The sequence below is a fragment of the Hipposideros armiger genome, unplaced genomic scaffold, assembly GCF_001890085.2.
Source record: "Hipposideros armiger isolate ML-2016 unplaced genomic scaffold, ASM189008v1 scaffold_332, whole genome shotgun sequence".
Taxonomy (NCBI): domain Eukaryota; kingdom Metazoa; phylum Chordata; class Mammalia; order Chiroptera; family Hipposideridae; genus Hipposideros; species Hipposideros armiger.
The window spans coordinates 392,893-410,051 of record NW_017731682.1 but is presented as its reverse complement, the minus strand read 5'-3'; the positions used below and the strand labels follow the sequence as shown (position 1 = coordinate 410,051).

The 17,159-nt window shown below is 49.1% G+C and overlaps 1 protein-coding gene across 6 annotated transcripts in view; it reads right to left on the bottom strand.

Annotated features, from left to right (window-relative positions):
* Nucleotides 1–17,159, bottom strand: part of TSPAN9 (tetraspanin 9) — a 209,972-nt gene that overhangs the window by 157,536 nt on the left and 35,277 nt on the right. Inside the window, exon 3 of one of the 6 annotated variants that reach the window (XM_019660982.1) lies at nucleotides 9,600–9,776. The exons of the other annotated variants lie outside the window; for them this stretch is intronic. The gene's annotated coding sequence lies outside the window, so the exon portion shown is untranslated. The remainder of the gene's footprint in view (nucleotides 1–9,599; nucleotides 9,777–17,159) is intronic. 6 annotated transcript variants of the gene reach the window in all.

Genomic DNA, 17,159 nt, shown 5'->3' with positions numbered 1-17,159 from the left:
CCTCGAGCCTTCACCATCCAACCCCCAAATTCTCCACTTCCCATTCTGAATCTAAGAAACCTCCCAGGGACTTGAGGGACTCAGTGGTGGGCCTGGGTGCTGAGGGCAGTACTTCTCAACCATCAGCGGCGAATGCCAGGCTTTTGACGTCCAGTTCGTCCACAAGTGTGAATCTCCTGGAGGTTTTAACAGCATCCAAACTGGCTATACCCTTTTTGATGAGACAAGTCTTTCGGCTTTGACTAAAATTCTCTGAGTTTTTTTGGTTCCAACCACCAGATTCCAAGACTTCCCTCAAGCTTCCCCTAGCAAACACCGTAGCACCCTAAAATGTCACGGCCATGTCGATGACTAGAACCCTTTCTAAATGCTTACTTCCCATTTCTGCACCTACGGCCTCCCCATCAGTCCTGGCCCACAGGCTGCCCCGGAAGCAGCATTCACCCGGATGACGTTCCCTCACACCGTCCAAGTGGTTACCCTGAGATACCCTTTCGTGGCCCAAACAAAAGGCTTTTCCAGGTGTGTGGATAACCAAGAGCTAAGGAGGTACAGAGCATGGGACCCATGGGGCCAGCCAGAATCTACTATTGCCATGCTTCTGGGGGGCGCTGTAGGGGCAGTGATCTGAGCCCCGGATGGGCTGGTCTATCTGAGGGCCACAAGGACTGAGGGAAGCCCTAAGGAAGCCTGTGTGCCATGGACCCCTGAGGTGGCCAACGGTCACGGGGTGTGTCAAGGAGGAGGGGTGAAGCAGGGCAGGATGGAGGAAATCCCACTGTGCCCAAGTTGTCCTACTATAAAAACCAGGCCCAGGGGAGAAAGCCCCTGGTAACAGGACACATGGGGTGGACGAGCCTCTGATGAGTGAGGGGAAGAGGGAAGGTGTGAACAGAAAACAGGGAAATCTAATTAAAACTGGTTCCTGCTCAGCCACCTGCTAAAAACCCAGCTTACTCAAGACCTGAACGGGAGGATCACTGCCAAGGGTTTCTCTCTGCGCCCTCAGATAGACGAGAGGAGGGGATATGCTGGGCCGCCATTCTCCCCTGAACCCCCCAAGAGAAAAAGGCTCATGAAGCCGAAATCTGAGAAGATGCCAAGGGCAGCAGGAGGCAATTTACAGCCAGGAAAGCGGAGCACTCTGGCCAGATGTGGGCCCTGGGGAGCGGGCTGGGGCCTAAGGCATGTGTGCAGGGAAAGGGGGAGGGGGGCGAAGCCCGAAAGCTCCTTTCCCAGGACAACCCCAGCCTGTGGCCCTGGGCTGGGCTCCTGCCTTCCCGGAGACAGGGGAGGGGTGAGCAGGGGCTGCAGGGCTGGTGAATCCTGGGTACAGCCGCCAGCGGAAGGCATGGCGAGAGGTATGGAAGGAAGTGAAGCCAAGGAAAGCAGGCAGATGGAGGGGAGCCAAAGAAGACGCTGGGGAGCGGCGAGCCCAGAGGAGAGGTCCACGGGAACAGGGCACAGGCTGGACACCAGGCCTCGGCCCTCCGACCCATCGCCCCTGGGCTGGCCCCCTCCTCTAGCATTCGTGACTCCAGAGGCAGTGAGAACCAGCAGGGAGACTCAGCTGGTTTCCTTCTTGGCTCTAACCGCACTTCATGGCCCCCGCCCCAGGCAGGGATCTCGTCTTCCTTGGCACCGAGGAGCTTCTTCGTCCCTCACAGGTGTGCCAGCTTCCCAGCCTCCAGCCACACCTGCCAAACCCCACCCCAGGTGGAGGGGCCAGCCCACGGGTGGGGCAGCACAGGAAAATTGCCCTGAGTAGCCTGTGTCAGAGCCCCCTCACCACTGCAGATAACAAATGCAGCCCTAGGCGCACAGGGGAAGGGCTAAGCCTGAGCTCACACAGCAGAGCCGGGAAGCCAAGCCTCAGACACCTGACTCGCAGCTCTGGGCTCTCCCACCCCCCACACTGCCTTCCTCGGGCCCCAGGTCCAGCAGGGACCCCAGTTTAAGGAAACAAAGCTGCCCCTTCTCTTGAGCTTCAGGGGGCTGGGGTAGAATGCGTGGAGGAAGTCAAGCCCCTAAAGAGCTAAATGCAGAAATCCGTGTGACAAGAGGTGGAATTATTTGCCCTGGAAAAAATATTAATAAAAAGCCCTCCCTTAACAGACCCCAGGGGTATCTGGCTGGAAGCTGACGTAACATAGAGAGGAGAGGCCAAGGGGGACAGGGACGGGGACCGGGGGGGGGGAGCCCCCCACCACCACCCTCAGCAAGCCTGCTGCCCAAGCACCACAGGGAGGCTGCAGCTGGAGCTGGGGCGTTGGGGGGAAGAGGACAGGACAGCAGGATGTTGGAGCCTGAGAGGCAGTCCTGTGGGCGTCTGGCTGGAAAGCAGAAGCCTTTGAACTGGCAACCCAGAGGCCCTTGGGCCCCAAAACCAGGCTGGCATAGATGTGGGGTACCCAGAGCATGGGCATGTCTGAGGCATCGAGGGGGGCTGTGTGTACTGGCAGAACCCACAGGATGTGAAGCCAGGGGGTTCGTGGGGAGCAGGAGAGACAGTTCTAGGCGAGCAGGGAGTCAGGGCAGAGACTCAGGCTCCAGGGGCAGACACACGGATCCCCCAGTGAGGAGGGGGTGGAGGGGTGCGGAAGCCAGAAGCAGGTGGCCCAGGGAAGGGCGGGAAGGGCCAAAGCCCATCTTCCCATCAACTCCTGTCACTCACCGGCTGCACGAAGCTGATGCAGCCATAATGGACCCCACACCCATGTCAGAGAGGGTGGGGATGAGCATGGAGGACCAGGACCTCAAGAAGACCCATCTTGGAGAGGAAAGAAGACAAGTAGGAGCAGAGGAACCATCCCCACTGCTGCCCCAAGTGGAAAAGGTGCTGCACCTGGAAGGGTCCAACTGGAAAGGGGGACTCAGCAAAAGCCCCCTTGCTTCAGATGAGCCCAGAGCAGTGCTTGTAGCTCAAAAAGTCAACAGAAACTTGGTTCCCAGCACAAGAACCACACACACACACACACACACACACACACACACACACACACACACACACACACACCTGGCCCATGCCTTCCTGCCACAACGGCCGGAGGAAGGTTCTGGCAGCTGGGGCCATCTGGCAGCTCTGCAGTGCAAAGTGTGAGCTGGGGCTTATCCCAGGCCAACCTGCCCTCCACCCTGCATCCCACTCTGGACACTTGATGGTGGGATGCTCGGAGGGAGGGGCGGTGGCCAGGTTGCCACCTCCCAATTTCATCTGCTCTCTTCCTCCTCCAGTCCCCGTTCACGTACGGGCTGGGCTCCCTGGCTTTCCACAGGACGCCTGCACACAATGCAGAGGATGGGCTTTCTGACAGTCACCCCAACCCTGAGATGGAGCGAGCACTTTTCACACTCCCACCAACCCTCCAACATACAAACCTGCTTCACTACAAAGCGAAAGGCCACACAATGTGGACAAAAACAAATATATCCCCCAGACTTGGAATCCAGTGACAGGGGTCCGCATCCTGTCTTTGAAGTGGTGGGTACATCCTTACCTTCTCTGAGCCTGAACTTCCTCATCTGTAAGAACAGCACAGCCCAGGACCCGACACAGGGCCATTGGGAAGGCCAAATGACACCCCGGGCGATGGGAAGAACCACGTAACCTGGAAAGCAAACTTGTCAAAGGACAAGCGAAGGGCCTATGAATGACGGTAATCCGTGTGCAGGACTTCTCTCCAGAGCCAGCCGCCGGACGGGCCAGCTGCCTGGAGTCAATCCCCACACACTACAGCTGTGTGTGAGGGGTCAGGGTTCACTCGGGGAGAGCAGGAGAGCTTCCCTGGCCCATGCAAGGGCTTGTACATGTCCACTGTCCATGCGTCGCTGCTACTGTGACACAGGGTGGGTCCTCGCTCCTCCTCCACCACCGCTGCGCTGTCAATGTGTGCGGCACACACGGCCAGGCTGGGGACTCTGCGGGGAGCAGCGGGGCTGGCCTCACGACACTGGGCCTCAGCTTCTGATCCCCGTAAGGCACTAACACTCAGCCTGGGACAAACGATAAGACTTTCCCAACAGTGGGAGCTCTGCCAAAAGAGTCTGGGCCACATGGAGGGCTCCTGAAAAGGCACCTCCCAACACTGGGGCTGTCTGAGCTGAGAGACAGCCCCTTCTCGAGAATGTTTGGGAGAGTCAGAGGTTGGGCTGCCGCAGCTTCATCTCTGCCTTTCCGCATAACCATCCTGGAATCAGTGAGATGTGGAATCTGAGAGTCCCTGTGCCACCCAAGAAGTGTTGGCTGATCCACCTGGAGCAGGGGTCAGCAAACTTTTGAGATGGAAGAGCCGCCAAGGGTCAGCAAACTGTGGCTCGCGAGCCACATGTGGCTCTTTGGGTACGTACATGTGGCTCTGAAGTAAAATTGAAAAAGAAAATAAAACTATCATAGTTTCATTTATGAAATTTTTAGGGCTGGCCGAGTGGCACGTTGGTTAGGAGTTGGCTTGGGACACCAGCACTAAGCAGGAAGGCCCTGGTTTGGATCCTTCATGGGCCAGTGACACTTCGCCCTCTACAGCTAAGGTGGTGAACAACAGTTCGACCTGGAGCTGGGCTGCTGTGAGTCACTGGTGACGGTGTAGGCTGCAGTGGAGCTGGCCAGCAGCTGCCGTGAGCTTTCGTGAGCTGCCATGAGTGGCCGTCCAGTGGCCGGCGAGCAACTGCCTCACCCGGGAAGAGCGCAATGATAATACCAACATGGGCCAGTGAAGCAACGTCCTCCACAACTAGACTGAAGAACAAAAGGACAGCAACTTGTCCGTTCCCCTTCCCCGGTTCCCCAGCGCTGTTCCCCTCCCCCCAATTCCCCAATAAAATCTTTTTTAAAAATATATTTTTTAAAGGATATTATTCACATAATGATTTCATTTGTTTTATGGCTCTCGAATACTTTTTGAATTGTTGCGAGGGACAGGGTTGGCTCTTCCAGGGTTCGGCAAACTTTTGAGATGGAACATACCCAAAGAGCCGCATGTGGCTCGCAAGCCGCAGTTTGCCAATCCCTAACCTAGAGCAAAGGGCTTGACCTGAATAAAATCAACATGGAAGAGAAATTAAGTTTCCTGCTGCCATCTAGTGGCCAACACAAATAAGAGCAGGCAACGAGCCAGAAGGCCATCAGTAGGTCTCAATGACCAGCAGTCTATCCTGCACACCTGGACTAAGGGTGAATGACAAGCTAGCTATGGGAGGCAGAACCTAACAGAAAGCAGAGAGTGCAAGAAAAATTTTCAAGTGAAAAAAAAAAAAGCCCACTGGCCTGATGGTTATCCACCAGGGACTAAGGAAGGAGGCGTGTGATTCACTCACCCATGGAAGAAATAAAAATGGTGCTCCGATTCTAGGGCAAGGCACTGCAGTCACTGAGAAGAAGTAGATAACTTAGACGCCAGCCCTGAACCTTCCTGTGTGGTTGCTCTGTGGATCCCTCCACTATGCTGGGACCCCGTGCAGCCTCCATTACTGCCACACATCCATCCAACACGGCCTTGCCATGACTCCCCACACCGTTCCTTCTCCCTTCTATACATGGGCGATCTGCCTGTGCAAACACCGCTTCCTCTTCCACACCACACGTCCGTCATCCGCCTCTCCTTACACTCCCCCACTAGACTGTGATTTTGGATTATATGCCTGCCTCCCCCACCAGACCCAGCCCCCTGCTCTGAGCTGGCCATCACATCCACAGATCTGCATGGCCAGCTCCACAGGCCTGGCCAGTGTATCTCAGAGCCCCAGATGCTTCTCATCTCTTGTCTTGGAAAATGCAGGGTCCTAAACCTGCCATTCCAAGCCCCAGAGCCATTGACCCCAGACCTCCCTCCATCCCTCCAAAAGGCCCATCTGTCTGCCGGCCTGTGTGTGAGTCTCCTAACACAGGCGTCCTTCCAGCTGGAAGCAGCAACCCTGAGCTGGGGCGAGCAGGCCCTCAGACATTAGACTGGCTGCTCCCATCGGGTCGGCAAAGCCCCAGACAGAATCGGATCTGGGCTCCAGGGTCGGCTGGCCCCTACTGGGCTGCATGACAGTCCTGGCAAGTTTCTTCCTTCCTAGAGCCTTAGAATTTCCCCATTTGTAGATCGAAGGTCATTTCTTGGATCCCTTACAGGTCAAAATATCTAAGACACTAATTCATACTTATGTGTCAATGACCAATAACAGCTAATTGTGTAATTGTTCCCACAATACTCTCATCTTGGGAGGGGGAAGTCTCAACCCATCACTCACTCATTCATACAGTAAAAATGCACTGAATCCCCCCGTGCTGGTAGTGAAGTCACTATTTTTAGCAGTGGGACTTGCTTAGCTCTGTTCCAGCCACACGGAGAAAGGCTGAGGTAAAAGCCAAGGGGGGCTGCTGAGCTGACACAGGCAAAGCAGAAAGAAGGCAGGCACTAGCCCTGCCCCTGGCACAGCAAGGACAGAGGGCCTGGCCCTTACTTACAGCCTACTTTTTGCAGGCACTCTTTCATGTTGGAACCCCTCACAACAATCTAGGGGTTGACTCCCAGTAATTGGAGGAATGGAAACCCGGGGAAGCTCAGTAACCTGCACTCGCCCAAAGCGACACAGCCAGTAGAGCTGAGCGAGGAACGGAACCCGGCAGCTGCCTAAGTCTTACACATGCGTGATAGCGGGTGATCATAATGGCAGTTCCCTCTCCTGCCCTTCGTTATCCACTTCCATGGCATCTGCTTCCTAACATCCTCCATCCTTCTCATCAAGGTTCTCCTTCCCAGTTACCCCTCGTTCAAGTCCACACCCCGTAGTGACTTAGAGCCAGCTGAGGAGAAAAAGCCAACGGCTTGTCCAGCTTTTTAAGAGGCATCATTCTGGGGCACATCTGAACTCATTTTGTTTGATACACTCAGTCTCACGGTGTTATTTATTTTGGAGCTGCCCTTAGACGAGAGTGAAAAAAAAAAAAAAAAGGATGAACTGGAATGGAGGCCTGGAAGGATCCAGAATCCACACCAAGTGTGGCCTGTGATTTCCTCTGGAAAGGGCTCAGGGGTTGGGAGAGGGGTGTGGGAATAGGGTCTCTCACATTTTACTCTATTACCTTTATGTTATTTTGTTTCTTGCAGAAACTGCATTTTCATATAATAATCGAGTTATTCTTTTAAGCACTTCATGTGGGTAGATCGATGGCAGAGGACCAAACCCTGCCCTTATAGGGAAAGAGCTGGAGAGGCAGGCAGGTCTGAGGACAGGCCCCTAGCGCAGGAAACAGCCCACATCTTTTCCGGGCTGGGTGGGCTCCCTTGCACAGCGCAGATGGTGGAGTGGCTTCTAGAGCACAGACAAACCCTCTGTCCCCCAAAATATCTCATTCATCTGCTCATTCATGCCTGGAATTCCTGCATGAGGGGCAGTCTTTGATTCCTGCTCAGAAATATCCTGAAACCATAAACCCACCCAAGAGATGCAAAAAACGGTGCCTTCAAGTCACATCAGGAGGGAATGAACTTACTCCTTCTCTGCAAGCAAGGCTCTCAGAAGCCTCCCGTGGACAAGGGAGGATGTTGAGCCTGAGGCAGTAACCTGGTGGGTTAATAACTGTCCAAAGGGAGGGAGAGGACTTCTGTGCCAGCCTTCAGGGCAGCGTCTGTCCTCATCCTGAGTTGGGTGGACAGAGACCACCGGCTGACCAGGAGTGGACAAGGAAGGACAACTGTGACGACCTGGGATGACAGAAGCAGAATCTGCGGAGCTCCACAAGCTAGAGGAGGGGGTGTCACCATCAAGGGGAGACAAGATAAGAGAAAGCAGCATAACTAGTGAAGTGGGAGCCTCCTACGCCAGCCTGGTCCCAACCTAGCTGGAGGCCTGCCCTGGGATCTGAGTGTTTTAAACAGGATCCACATAAGTGGGGCCACATTTTGAAAAGCATGAATAGAACGATGGAAGACCTGAGAACTGGGTCAAGAGAAAATGGGAACGTTCAAAGTGAAGGAGGATGCTCAGTACCATTAGTCATCAGAGAAATGCAAGTCAAAACCACAATGAGATACCACTTCACACCCATTAGGATGGTCATAATTTTGTTTAATTCTTTTTAAATGGAAAATAAGTATTGGCAAGGATGGAGAGAAATTGGAACTCTCAGACATTGCTGGCGGGGATGGAGAATGGTGAAGGCACTACGGAATACAGTTTGATAGCTCCCCAAAAGGTTAAACATAAAATTACCATACGATCCAGCAATTCCACTCCTAGGTATTACCCAAAAGAACTGAAAACGGGTATCTAAATGAAACTTGTACATGAATGTTCAGAGCAGGTCTATTCACAATAATCAAAAGGTGGAAACAGCCTAAAAGTCCATCAACAGATGAATGGATAAACAAAATATGGCATACACATACCATGGAATATTATTCAGCCATAACAAGTAATGAAGTACTGATACATGCTACAACATGGATGAATCTTGGAAACATTATGCTAAGTATTACAATATGCCAGACACAAAAGGCCACATATACTGCACGATTTTATTTATACAAAATGTCCAGAATAGGCAAATCCACAGAAATCAGATTGGTGGTTGCCAAGGGCCAAGGTGCAAGGGGGAGCTGGGGGGCGATATGTAAGGGGTGCAAGGTTTCTGTACGGGACAATGGAAGTTACAGAACTAGGCAGCAGCAATGGTCTTACAACACAGTGAATGTACTTGATGTCAATGATTCATACACTTCACAATGGTTAAAATGGTCAATTTTATGTTATGTGTATTTACCACAATAAAAAAAATGTAAAAAAGGGAGAGGACTTTGGGAGGGGCATAATACCTGATGTGCAATACCCCAGGGCCTCTCCAGTGGTCAGAGGACAGAAGGAGCCTGCTGGCTGTCAAGCTCTGACAGTACAGCGTGCTCACATTCCCTGCATATCCCCACGCACCAGGCACTGTGTCAATGGCTTTATCAGCATCAGATGCTAATATTATCCCCATTTTTAGGTGAACAACGGAGGCTTGAGAGAAGGGAGGGATGGGCCGGCCGAGTGGCTGAGTTGTAAGAGTTGGCTTAAGAGCGCGAGCTCTGAGCAACAGGGACACCGGTTCAATTCCCACATGGGCCAGTGACGCTGTGCCCAAGATGAGTTGTCGATGAGCTGCCAACAGGAGGCAGGATGGCTCAGCTGGTGTAATAACAAGGTTGCCTGTTCAGTGATGGGCTACGCCAGCCTGCAACTAAAACTGAACTCAGCACCTTGAGCTGAGCTGCCACCCGGATGGCTTAGTGGATAGAGTGTGTGCTCTTAACAACAAGGCTGCTGGTTGACTCCCGCATGGGATGGTGGCTACGCCCACCCACATCTAAGATTGAACACAGCACCTTGAGCTTAGAGTCCACGAGCTGCCAACAGGAAGCCAAATGGCGACTGGTGCCCTCCACAACGAAGACTGAAGAACAACAACTTGGCTGGTCCTCTCCCCCAATTCCCCAATAAAATTAAAAAAAAAAAAAAAAAAAAAGAAGGGAGGGCGCTGGCCCACAGTCACACAGTAAGTGGAGGAACTGAGCACCTGTGTGATTGGCCCCTATACTTCCCAGGAATGGATGGGACAAAGAGGACCAGTTCCCTACCTCCTATAAGCCTTCTCTAAGCCATGCAGAGAACACAGCTGTAGCTTCCCGAAGTCCGTGCTTAATCGAGTCCCACTATCACCTTCTTCCATGTGATCTTTGGCTATTTACTCAGCCTTGCTGGGCCTCAGTTTCCTCCTCTGTACAAAGTAAAATAACACCACCAGACTCCAAGGCCTGTTGGGACAAAGAAATGAGATAATGACAATGCCTAGCAGCTCCTGGTACATAAAGGAGCTCCATAAACATTTTGTTCTTCTTTTTTCCCTGAAGTGGAGAAAATTGCAAACATAAACTATCTCAGCAGGTAGACAGCTCCCTGTCAAAGGAAGAAAGGAGGTGAGGACAAGCAAAGGCCTAACTCAGCAAAGACAGGTAACAGATGGGGACTGGCCCAGGTGACCTAGATGGTTCTACCCTTGAAATTGGATGTGGCTACCATGTGAGGCCTTTCCCCAAGAGCGGGCTTCACTACAGGAGAGAAGGGAGCGATTCAAGGACATGGGATCCTAGAGGAATCAGGGTTGCCAAAAAAGAGAAAAGGTGTAAAGAAACGGATGGCTGGGAACAGCAAAAACAAAATCTGCCAATAAAAATAGAAATAACTTATGTTTTTAGAGCATCCCCATGTGTGCCAGACATTATGCTAAGCGTTTTTCAGAGATCATCTCGCTGAATCCTCCCACCTCTGCAGGGCAGACACTCTTAGTATCCTCATCTCACCAGTGAGGACGCTGAAGCTGAAAGGGGCAGAGCAGCTTACTCAAGGTCACGCAGGTAGTGAGTACCCACTCGGCCACTGTGCCACAGGCCGGTCCTGACTGCCCGTCTCAAGGAGCCCCGTCACCTGCCTTGAGGGGTGGTTACCTTTGGACTTCATCGCCCAGTGCCACCCTCTGCTTCAAGGGGAAATCTCTCCAGGGCAGAAAATTAGCCCCATGCACCAGAACCTTCTCCCGCCTGCTCACGGCCAGAAAGCTAAAGCTAGAAGCTGGTGCTAAAAAAGAAACTGTGATGGGATCCAGTAAATATTTGGGGAAATTTTGTTAAGTAGAGGGGGAAAAAGGAGGAGTTTCTGTTTTCACTAGGAAGAAACCACAGGCTGCCTGAAGCAGCTGCCAAATGCTTGGCGAGATCCTGCCAGTGTACTGGCTCTGCTGGGCAAAAGGGGCTCAAGTTTCTCGAGCTGGTGGGGCAGGACCAGCCACAGGCACACACTGATGTGCTCTGCTGAGATCTGGGGAAGCCAAGCAGCTGGGAAGTGACCCACTGGCCGTCCAACAGCAACATCCTGAAGGGGCCAGAGTCAGCATGGTGCCCAAGGCCTCTCCTGACTACCACTGGTCAGCAGCCCTTGTAGGCAAGAGGCCGTATGGAAGGCATCAAAGAGCACCCAGGGCCTAGGCTGCTCAGAGTCCGCGCACCACCTGAAAGGGGGCGGAGGGCCCTGGGAGGAAAGTAGGGCATAGCAGTAAGCAGGGCTCTAACTCTGCCTGGCTCTGCATGGCTTCCCTCTGACCCCGGGACTCCAATCCGCAGGGGCAGCCCTCTTCAACCATCTCACAAAGAACTATGAGGATAAAAGAGGCAAACTCTGAAAGGGATGTTGAGATCTTAACTTCTTCTTAGGCTAACATTTAAGGGTTTGTGATATATCAGACACTCTGCTAGACCCTATATATGGGTTATCTCATTTAATTTCCGTAAGAGCCCTGCGTGGTGGTTATCACCATTATCACCCTTTCAAACTGAGTGCTGAAGAGTTAAGTGACTTGTGCAATGACAAATTAGTATGTGGTAAAATTGGGATATAAACCCCTGTGGTCTGACCTCAGAACCACACTCTTAACCAAGATCCTTTACCACTTCCTAAAACAGACTCTCAGGAGCTAGTAAAAGGAATTATTAAACATAGTCCCTGGCCTCAGAGCATTTACAGCTTGGTAAGGGAAACGAATAAATGGATCCAATGCACAGGAAAATTACCTATGAATATACATGTATTATGACTGGTGTACATCCATTACTTCAATTATACAAAGCCGTGTGTGCACGTGTGTGTATGTGTGTGTGCACATGTGTGTGTGTGTGTGTGCACAAGTGCTGGAGAGCCACTAGAATGACTCAAAAGGGGGATTTAATTTTAAAAGATGATGATACACAAAAGCCAAAAGGTGGAAACAACCCAAATGTCTACCAACAGATGAATGGATAAACAAAGTATGATCTACGCATACAATGGAATATATTATTCAGCCTAAAACAAGAATGAGTTCTGACACCTGCTACCACAGGGATGAACCTTAAGGACATGCTCAGTGAACTAAGCCCATCACAAAGGGACAAATGCTATATGATTCCGCTTATATGAGGTACCTAGAGTAGTCAAGGTCATAGAGAGAGAAAGTAGAATGGTGGTTGCCAGGGGCTGGGGGGAGATGGGAATGGGAAGTTAGTGTTGAAGGGGGACAGGAGTTCAGCTTGAAATGATGACAAAGTTCTGGAGCTGGATGGATGGTGATGGTTAGACAATAATGTGAATGTACTTCATGTCTCTTGTTAGGGTAAATTTTATGTGTCAACTTGACAGGCCACGGGTGCCTAGGTTAAACATTATTTCTGGGTGTGTCTGTGAGGGTGTTTCTGGATGATATCAGCATTGGAATTGGTAGACTCAGTAAAGCAGATGGCCCTCCCCAGTGTGGGTGGGCATCGTCCAATCAGGTGAGGGCCTGAATAGAACAAAATGGGGAGGAAAGAGATATTTGCCCTTTTTCCCCTGCCTCACTGCTTGACATCCCATGTCATCATCTCCTACCTTCAGACTGGGATTTATAACATTTGCTCCCCTGGTTCTCAGGCCTTAGAACTTGGACCAAATTATACCACCTGGGTTTCCAGCTTGCAAACAGCAGATGGGACTTCTCAGCCTCCACAATCATGTGAGCCAATTCTTCATAAAAAAAATAAAATAAATAAATATATATATATATATATATATATAGAGAGAGAGAGAGAGAGAGAGAGAGAGAGAGAGAGAGAAACTATATATATATATATACACATTTTAAGAAAGGAAAAAAACTATTAAAATTGTAACACTCAACATATACCGATAGCAAAAGATGAATACAAGTCACGTTTGACTTCTGCAATTACAAGAGGTACTCAAAGTGGTTACCATCTGCGTAATTTTAATAGTTACTTTCCTTTCTTAAAATGTGTACACATTTTTTTGGCACCTCTGTATATATAATATATGTGTGTGTATATATTTCCTACTGGTTTGTTTCTCTGGAGAACACTTATTAATACAATACTGAACTTACACACTTAAAAATGGTTAAAATGATAAATTTATGTATTTTTGATACAATAAAAAAAATGCTGGTGATTACCATTGAAACTTCAAGTTTTTTCTTTGCTCCAACCAGTGAGGAACAGAGAGTGGCAACCGAAGTCACCTTGTTGGGGTGTGCAAGGGGAAATTCTTGGGGCGATGTGGAAATTCAGACTTGAAGATGATCTGAAAACAGGCCTTCTGTGTTTTGAAAGTTTATTCCCTCCTAAGTGCGAAAAGCCAAGAAGGTAGGTGAGGTCAGCCCTTTAGTGTCTGTGTGCCCAAAAGGAGGGGTGCTGGGGTCCTAAAGGCAGAACTGGGGAAAATAAAGAGTCAGGGCTCCGGATCTCTAAGATAAGGGCCCCTGAACCCCGTCCTGGCTCAGTGTGCCACCCCACACAAGTTGAGAACCAAACAGGATCGGGGGAACCTCTCCAAATATAACAATATTACCCTTTCACGGTTAGTCATATATTTGTTGATCCTTTATTAAGCATTTGATCAGCAACATCTCATTTAATCCTATAACATCCCTATAAGGTTTCAGCATTACACCCACCATACAGAGAGAGGAAAGTGAGGCTCCAAGAAGTTAAATGTTCATAACCAGTACGCTAACGAGCCAGGGTCTGAACTGCTCTGATCCAAAACCTATTTTCTTCACCATTATAATAAGATAATGTTTTCTCTGTGCTCCTGAATATAACAACTCAAATGAAGTCTCCTTGTCGGGAGTGACTACTGCCACAAAGGCCAGTGTTTATCCACACACATGTGTAGGAGCCTTAAATGCCAGGCGATATGCTATGCCCTGATCAATAGCCACAAACACAAACAAAATGCTGTTCTTTTTTTTTGGAAATGATGGAAAAATATTTATTGACATGGAGAAATGTTTACAATAAATAATGTTAAATAAAAAAATAAATGGAATATATCACATGATCCTATGTTTGTAAAAATGTACTATATGTGACTATACACATGCACAGAAAATGCCAATGTTTAAACACCCAAATGTCAGCTGTGACTCTCTCTGAGCAGTGTGATTACAGGCCAGTTTTATTTCATTCTCTTTACTTCTCTGCACTTATTATAGTGAGCATGTTTTCTTTTTTTTTCCTAATTTTTTAAATTTTTCAATTACAGTTGACAGCCAATGTTATATTGGTTTCAGGTGTAAAGGATACTGGTTAGACATTTATATAACTTACAAAGTGATCCCCCCAATAAGTCTAGTACCCACCAGGCATATATATAGTTGTTACCATATTATTGGCTATATTCCCAAAGCTTTACATCCCCATGACTGCTTAGTAACTGCCAATTTGTGCTTCTTAATCCGTTCACCTCAAAAATCCTGTTCTTAAGTTAGGATCACAAGTGTTCTCTGGGCTCACCTGGGGGTCGGTTTCAAACTTATCATCAGCCACAAAACTTTGCTAAAAAGCAAGCTTCCCTCTCTACCATTCCTCTGGAGAAAACAGGCAGGACTGGTATTCCTAATAGGCCAACGAGGTATCATTTTAAATTGGGCTTTCAGAGGCCATTTAAGGCAGGAGCAGAAAATTCTGTCTGACAAAGACCATCAGAACTACAAAGAGAAAAAATCCATTGGGATCGCATGAGTGGAAAGCAACTTAAATGAGGGTTTTCTCTTATCATGAGAAATATAAAACATCCCTCTTGTCACAGTACTCAGGAAACACAGCCAAAAAAAAATACACACATTTTAAAAATTCATTCTTCAGTTATAAATTTATGGCCAGTTAAGGGAGAAAACCAGAAGGGGTAGGGTGTGACTGAGAAGGAAAAGAAGCGGGAACTCAGAGGCTGAGGAAGCACCTCCATGGTTAACACCATGCTCGGAAAGGGCTGCAGACTGCATTTTACAGGGCACTGTGGCATCGTGTCCATGCGAGAAACACCCCGCAGGCCTGGGAGACGCCTAAGATGTCGTTATTGTTCACTAAAGGAATTTTAGAAACTACAGACATAAAAAAAGACAAAAATCATTAATAATCACTACTATCATTAGCATTTGGGGTATATTCCCTCTAATCATTTTTACTTACATTTTTAAAAATTAGGATGTAGAGTACATACAATTTTATATCTTACAATTTTTGCTTGACAATTTTCATAAGCATTATCTTGAGCCATTACATGTAATTTTTGAAGACATGATTTCTTAAAGGCTGTGCAATAGGCCATCAGATGAATACATCAAAATTTACATAACTAATATTCTATTGTTTATGTTTCCAATTTTTAACTGTTATAAATAATGCTATAATGAAGATATACATATATACATGTATGCATGCATACATACATACATACATACATATATATGGTTCCTTCCTTAGTATAAATTCCAAGGAACAGAATTACTAAGTCAGAAAAATGAGTATTTCTCAAGCTCTTGATATAAATTTCTCAATAACTGTACTAAAAATAATTCTAATTCTAAGCAATGTTGCATTTGTGCAACTCTAGACAAAAATGGCACTCTGTCTCTGTATTTTCCACAAGGACCAGTTTCAATCCTGCTGACGGCTGAATCAGACCTATGGGCCAGGAATTTCCCACTTGTGTTTTGAAGTGTCTCTTCAGCTAGCTGCTCATATACCAGATGAAAATGTGGTTCCAAATCACTGGCAGCCCCACTGTTAGCACCAGTCACAGTGTGTCTTGCATCAGAATTAGCTGATAAGATGCCAGTTTCCCCCTTTCTGCTGTAAAGTCCAGGAGTGCAGAAACGCGGCCCCACTCACCTGCGCATTCCTGCGTAGCTGCTTTCAAACCTCCCATCTTCTATCATTGTTTCTCAAACTGTTTTTCAACACTTTCACACGCCCCATGTCCCTGCCTAGGAAGTCATAAGACTTTGAAGTGAGAGATCTGAGATCTTGGGCAATCTCCTTACCCGAGGTGCCTCAGATCCCTCATCTGGAAAATGGGGGTAAGGATACCTCCCTGAGAGAGTTACTAGAAGGATTAAGTTAGATAACTCATGAAAAAAATCATAATACATAGCAACGATCCCACCAAAAAATTGCTTAATCCTCTACCCACTGGAGGAGATTAAAGACTCACACAGCTGTCTTTCTCATCTGAAGCTCATCCAGGTCCTGAATGCCTGGGTAAGAGACCCAGAACCTTTCAGACACTGCGCCAAACCCACTGAACCTCAAACCAAGGGCACGGGAGGTCTGGCAAAGCTGGACTTGGATGGCAGGCATGCAGCTGGTCAGCATGGAGCCACAGAAGCCACGGATCAGCTGTGTACAAAGGAGGAGTTAGGACAAGCTTAGGGAAACCAAAAAGCAACAGCTTGAAATCAACCCGACCAGGCCAAGACTCTGGGGCACAGAGCAGGCAGGGAAATGGTTCAAGGTGCCACTGGCTCCTCCCAACTAAAATGCCTGGAAGCAGGTGACTGGTACAGCCGCTGCTACCAAGCTGACCCTGGACAAATCTGCTATTGTTCATCCCCGATGCTGGGAGGTGAGTCACCATGGCATTGTCTAACCGCTCTATCGGGAGGAAACAGCTGGAGAGACCAACACCAAATGCAGGAAACCTCAGCCTCCATCAGGTCTCCCCGTGGGGCCCCGCCCTGTTCGGGAGGCCCAGCATCCTGCCTGCCTGGCCCTCAGGGACCCAGAGCAATCCTGAGGCATCCACAGTCTGAACAGACATCCTCATGTGCTGCCTCCACTTGCCTGGGGAAAAATACAAGCTCTTTGTGTGTGGCGTTTTGGCAACTCTCCTAGGGGCGAAAGAAGCGGGATCTCCTGGGTTCAACCTGCCAGTAAATAGAAGCCACGGTGTAAGAAAACAGGCAGTAGACAAAACATAATTACACTGAATGAGCTTGAAGAGGACATGCCTTGTGGCAAGAAGGTGGCTTTTCCCTGGACTAAAACATGAGCAAGCAGATGCTAGCTACCTCATTGCAACAGTGCGGTTGGACAAGCTGGAGGCTTACACCTCTCTGAAACAGGGATTCCTGCCAACTTCCTCATCTAGAAACGTGATGAGAGTCTCCTGTGCTCCAACACAGGGCCCAAGAATCCCTGCTGGGATTTGGAAATAACTCAGAAAAGCAGCAGGGCGGTCACGGTTGAAAGTCAGAGAGAGCCCAGTTTGACTCCTGCCTCTACCAAAGTGGCAGTGCAATCCCATACGTGGTGTAAGTTACAGCACATCCTTAA